Genomic DNA, 6,292 nt, shown 5'->3' on the forward strand with positions numbered 1-6,292 from the left:
AGGAAGTGATGCCTAAACCCTTGGCTTATTATATGAATATCTTGTCTTTCTGGGTAACCTATAATTTCCTTGGGAGTAGAAAACACCGAGTGAACAGGCCTTGGTCTAGCACAACACTTGAGAACATAGTAAGTACTCAGCAATGATTGTTAATGGATTCAGCACAGCCCACATGCCTGCAGAGAGAAATGGAGCCACACAGAGGCACAACTGTAAAAGCTGGTCTTGAGAGCTTGCCAGAGACAACTAAGAATTCAGCTCCCTGCCCCGTGATGGTCAGCAATTGGCTCTGTGCTCACAACAGTGAACCACACTGCACTAGGCTTACGGCCTCTCTTCTCCCAACCAGAGCCAGCCAGTGTTCCTGTGACTTCATTCTCTTCAGTCAGCAGCCCTTTGGTCCCCAAGATACCACCACTCTCCAGGCCAGAAGTGAGGTCTCGTGGGCACTGGGGGGCCCAAGGGCCAGATGAATTGCACCACTGGCTGTACTGCCTTAATTCTAGCCCGAGTGGTGGGGTCATTTCCACTATGCCCTGGGAACACTCTCTTCAAGCGCTCTCCACTGTGTCTACCTGTGTCTAAACTGAGACATAAATGAACTAGAATTGAATATAATTAAAAATTCAGTGACTCAGTCACACTAGCCATATTTTAAGTGTCCAAGAGCCATGTGCAGCTAGTAGCTACTGTTTGGGATAGCAGAGATCTAGAACATTTCCATTGTTGCAGGAAGTACTATTAGCGTTGCTCCAGAGCAATGGTTGGCAGCCTTTTTTCTACCTCATACAACTGACAGAATGTGCCTTGTCTTTGTGCCCAAATTTTGGCAACACACACACACACACACACACACACACACACACACACAAGGAGAAAATAAAAGTACTGTGATAATCACAACAATTGGCCATATGTCACAGTAAATCATACAGGCTTGGTACAGAAGAGATATATTGTGAGTTATGTATCATTCCCAGAGTCTCCAAGCCATGAAGTTACCCCCATGTCTCTCATTCAAGAAAAGGCAATGATCATGGTCATGATGATAACCGCCAGAACAGCAGTGGCAACAATCAAGTGAATGCTTGTTAAGCACTTGGCCATGTGTTAGGCACAATGCTCAATATGTTAAGACACCACTGTGTTTCATGCTCACAGTGACTCTATGGACATGAATATCATCTTTCTCCTATAGTAAATATCTTAGGTGCCTCATGTCACATCTGGTGACCCACTTTGATTTCAGCCACAGTTGCTGTGGAGATTCATTTTTCCCCGGGGGAAGTTCACTCCCCACCAGGGCAATCTTCAACCAATGAGGGATGAGATTAATGTCTCAGGCACCCACCCTTCAGAGGATAATTCTGGGATAGATTTCATATGGTTTCTCAGAGGGTCACCAGCAGGAAGGAGGCTCAATTGTCCAGAATAGTACCCAGCCCAGGAACACACCCTACTTTTTCCATCTTATCTCATTTTTTTTTTCTTCCTACATTTCTCTTTTCTGAGCTTACCCTCACCACCATTAAATTATGTTCACCCCCTACGTCTAGATCCAGGCTCTGTTTCAGGGGACACTCAAACTAATTCCCCTCCGTTTTACACCTGAGGAATCTGAGATCTGAAAGGTCGACGTTTCTCCCAAGTTCCCATTGCTGTTGAGTAGAGATCAAGAAGAACCTCTACCTGTCTTGATTCCAAATACTTAACCCTTAACTACTATCTTATCATGGAAATTGTAATGCAAGTACTTGAGAAGTAGGTTATTAGAAAGTTCTGAATCTGTTCTCATTTGTAGAATAAGTAGATTGTTTGTAAACGTCCAACCTTTTTTCCAGATTGTTTTTCAGGAAGGAAGAAATCAGGGAACTCTTTCATGTTGATACTTACCTTTTCTCCACTGTGGTCATTTGGTACCTAGAAAGGGTCACTTGCACAAGAAGTATTTCCTGGTATGGAGGAGCCTGTGTATGGAAAACCATGAAAGAGGAGCCTCACAGCGAAGGTCCGAAGTCCGTCTGTCTTTTTTTTTTTTTTTCCAGGACTTTCAGGAGGAGAAAATCCCTTCCCTTTCCAACTGCTGTTCTAACAACTGCTTCCCTGTAATCTCAGAGCCCAGTGACCCTCCAAGGGTCAGAAGCAGGGTCTGGGTGGCAGTGGAGGCTTGGCAGGGGGGGGAGGCTTCCCTCCAAAAGCCCTGATTTGAGAAGAGGAAGAACACAGGACAGGGGCCCTTGCAAATGCAGCTTCAAGAATTCACCCAGAGCCTCTTGGAAAGAGATAAGAATAGTGCTCATTCCCTTTCCTCTCCCCACCGTCACCCCATTTCCTGTCCCTGCTCCAGGAATATGCAATATCCCACAGGAGCTTGTCACACAGGATCCCAGCACAGAGCAACAGATGCTCCTGTATTTGCATAAGCACACACATGATGAAAAGCTTGCTGTTCCAGACTGTTTGCAAAAGAAAACTGTCGCTTTAAGAAAGGGGTCAGCATGATGCTCTGGTACATCCCATCAGCAAAAAATTACCGCTTCCACCTGTGCGACATCTTGGCTTACTTTACAACAGCAGGTCTCAAAAAATATTCCAGAACTCTGGAGGATCCTAAGATCCTTTCTGAGGTTCTGATAGCTCAAAATTATAATGCTATGATATTATTTACCTTTTCTATTCGCATTTTCTTATAAGTATTATGGAGCTTCTAGAGCATATGTAAAATTGACGTCAGTAAGTTCTATGTATGTAGTTCATAGTAAGTGAATAGTAAATGCACATGTGAGAATCCAAGACTCTTTTATTAAGCCAAGCAATAAAAGGATTTGCAAAAATGTAAAACAATGCCATTTGTCTTGCTGTATTTTTTGTTTTAGAACAGTTATATTTCATAAAAATATGTTATTTATATTAACATGTAATGGGTTTGTTATTGCTACTTCAATGAATTAATAAGTGCATTTAAAAATTTCTCAGTTTGTGAAAAAAAATAAAAAAATAATAAAATAAAAATTTCTCAGTTTGGGGGTGCCTGGGTGGCTCAGTAGTTGAGCATCTGCCTTTGGCTCAGGGCATGATCCCAGCCCTGGGATCCCACGTCCGGCTCCCTGCATGGAGGCTGCTTCTCCCTCTTCCTGTGTCTCTGCCTCTCTTTCTCTGTGTCTCTCATGAATAAATAAATAAAATCTTTTAAAAAATTCTCAGTTTTAATTTCCAATGTGATAAATGTCAATAGATATAACCCACATAAGCCAAATCCTTAATAATTTGAGGGTGTTCTCAATAATTTTAAAAGAGGAAAGGGGTCCTTAGACCATAAAGTTTGAAAACTGCCACTTCATGAACAGTTTCTCCTTCAACCCCTATTTTGCAGATGGGGAAATGTTTTATTCAAAGTCTTATAGCTATTTAGTGTCAGAGTCCTGAGGAGAACGTAAAAGAAGATGACTCAAAAGGACAAGCCAGAAATGTGTCAGGTTGTCCCCTAGGAGGCTGTTCAAGTGTTTTCTAAAAAGACATTCCTGAATTCAGTTTCACAATTAAACAGTGTATTAGGAGATAATTTTTCACAGAAAAGTTAAAAAATCATGACTTTCACACAGATGTAAAATAAATACACCAAAGATTTTATTGAATCTCATTATTGATAAGGACACAGGTAGAGGTTACAACTGGTTCAAAGCAAAAGTCAAAAAGCAGAGACACAGATCAGGAATCCTGAAGTGAATTTGCAAGTGGTACAAAACTATCTTCTTGTACAAAAGAAGAGAGAAATCACTTGAACTTCCCCTGGACAGAATTTAGTTGCATATCTAAAGTGAGATACATTTCACATGCCTATCAGTTGTCTGTAACTCACGAAGTTATAAAATAGCAAGAAAAGGTGCAGAGCCCCCTTGACCTCAGAACCAGATCTCTGAGAAGAGCGTGCTCTGAGCCACGCAAGCTTTCCATCAAGCCATCAAGGCAGTAGTGTTTTTTTTTTTTAATAATAAATTTATTTTTATTGATGTTCAATTTGCCAACATACAGAATAACACCCAGTGCTCATCCCATCAAGTACCCCCCTCAGTGCCCGTCACCCATTCACCCCCAGTGGTGTTTCCCAACAACTGAGGCCCTCTTCAGGTGCCAGGTACTGACTGAATAAGTCAGAAAAAGAGAAACTTTGTGTGTGCCCTGCTCTCAAGGATCTTACAATCCATTCGTATTACCATATTCTATACCCTGAATGTGAATGTGTCCTCTAGGATTCATATGTTGAAATCTTAACCTCCCAAGGGGATGGTATTTGGAGGGGGGGGCTTTAAATGGTGACTGGGGGGAGCAGGTATCTGGGTGGCTCAGTGGTTGAGTGTTTGCCTTCAGCTCAGGCCATGATCCCAGGGTCCTGGGATCAAGTTCTGTATCAGGATCCCTGCAGGACTATGTCTCTGCCTCTTTCTCAGTCTCTCATGAATAAATAAATAAAAATCTAAAAAAATTTTTTAAATAAATATAAAAGGTGATTAAGTCATGAGGGTACTCCTCATGAATGGGATTAGTGCCCTTAGAAAAGAGACTCCAGAGCAATCCCTCCTTCCTGCCACCATGTGAGGACACAGAGAAAAGACAACTGTCTGAACCAGGAAGCAAGTCCTCACCAGACACTGAATCTCCCAGCACCTCAGTTTTGGACTTCCCAGCCTGTAGAACGGTGAGCAATAAATTTCTGTTGTTAATAATCTACTCTGTCTATGGTATCCAGCCCCCGTGGACTACTATATTCTGTGATCATAGCAGCCCAGATGGACTAAGATACTATATAAGCCACTACTAATGTTGGAGCATATGTTGGTTCTCATACACTGATGTAGTATTTCTTAGGGTTCATTTCTATCTTCTAGGTAATAAAAGCTGTCATCCGTTTAGCACCTACTGTGTTTCAGGTTCTTGACATCCCCCTTAAAGCCCTTTCAGATAAAGAATATTGTCCTGTCATTTTATAGATTAGGAAAGAGCAACTAAAGAAGTTCAGTCACATACATGTCTGAGACCTTGATCAGTAAGACTATGTGTATCTGGCTTCACTTGCACTCTCTCTGCTAGTTCAGTGCTGATCCAGCAGAGCCTCCCTGGCAAAACGTGCATTTGGCAGTAAATAATCACACCAGAAAAAGCGGTTAGTTGTTTGACCCTGGAATATCATGTGTTTTTATTAACCCCTTAACCCAGTGCAAAATTTTCAACAACTCTCTGCTCACTAATAGTAGGATCTTAAATGTTTTGTTTCCTTCATCATTTTTGGAGGATGTTTCTAGTTGGTCTCAGGGAGAAACATTTACAAAGGATATTCTCTCAGAGAGGTGTAGCATTTACAGATGGAGTTGAAAGTTTGGGATGATGGGATGGCTTAGGTAAGCAAGAGTTTGGCAAACCACAGGCTATGAGCCAAATCTAGTCTTTGTATGGCCTACAAATTAAACACACTTTTCTATTTTAAAATGGTTGGAAGAAACCAAAAGAAGAATGAGATGTGTGACCTGTGAAAATTATACAAAATTCAAAATTTCAGGGTCCGTAAATTAAGTTCCATTAGAAAACAGCCACACCCATTCATTGTGTATTTTTTGTGCCTGCTTTGGAGCTACAATAACAGATTTGGGAAGTTATGACAGAAACTGCATGCCTGCAAAAGTGGAAATACCTATTATTACCAGAAGTTTGCCAACTCCTGGCTTCGAGTGACTTTCTGCATGAATGTTGGGAATAATTTCTCAGGAACCCCAAAGTAAGTAGTTCTGACTGCAACGCGGCAGGAGCTAAACGTGACAGGTTTCAGAATTACTTAGGGGGAAATTCTGTTCTTGCAGGAGTCTTGGTAAGGAGGCAACCCCCACTAGAGGCTTTATATCCTCATCTGAGCAACACTTTGGGAAGGTTCTCCACTGGGTTTTCCGCCATTGGCACCTCTATCACTCTATGCCTGTTCTGGTTTATGTCCTGTGGAAGCTCCACTTGCATTTACCATTAATTACAATAGTTAAAATTAAGTGGTGCCTCCTGTGTGGGAATTTTCAGTCCCTGAAAAGAAGCTTCCAAATAATTCTTTTTCAAGAGCACCCTCTGCTGGTAAATTCTCAGAAGGCACCGTCATCGCGTTTTCATCTGTAGGTGGGTTTTGTGGCCAGGAAGAAGCCAAGGGCAGATTTTAGTCTAGAGACTAGAAGCATTGTCTCAGTGTCATGGTCTGGTTTTTCACAGCACATGGGCATGAACACCTAAAGGTAGGGAATTTCATTGTCAAACTTGG

Source organism: Canis lupus, chromosome 8, assembly GCF_011100685.1.
Source record: "Canis lupus familiaris isolate Mischka breed German Shepherd chromosome 8, alternate assembly UU_Cfam_GSD_1.0, whole genome shotgun sequence".
Lineage (NCBI taxonomy): Eukaryota > Metazoa > Chordata > Mammalia > Carnivora > Canidae > Canis > Canis lupus.